Raw genomic sequence first — 378 nt, 5'->3', positions numbered from 1 at the left:
CCGTCGCTGTTGGGAGGTGAAAATCAACGCCCGGTTCATCCCCAGGGTTGGATTCCTTTTAATTCCAGCATCCAGAACAATGGTTTAGTTGCGTTTGAAGGTCATCTTTCTCAAGAAATGAAAAACTCCCGTTGGTTTGATGGGGCAAAGCAGGAGCAGCAAAGCCTTCAGCCCGGCCTTGCTGTGGCACCCGCAGCCGCGCCCCGGCCTTGCTGCCTGACCGGAGCCCCGGCTGGAGGGTGCTGGGGGCCCCACCTCACCCCCTCCAGGTGCCCAGCCTGGCCTCGGCGGCCCCTCTTGTTCCTCAGGGCCAGAGCGAGGGGCGCTCCCTCGAGAAACGAGTCACTGTAGGTACAGAGATCCCTGCTGTGAAGGTAA

This window comes from Athene cunicularia, assembly GCF_003259725.1.
Source record: "Athene cunicularia isolate RWA chromosome 8 unlocalized genomic scaffold, athCun1 chr8_part1, whole genome shotgun sequence".
NCBI classification, from domain to species: Eukaryota; Metazoa; Chordata; class Aves; order Strigiformes; family Strigidae; genus Athene; species Athene cunicularia.
This window is presented reverse-complemented; position numbering follows the sequence as displayed.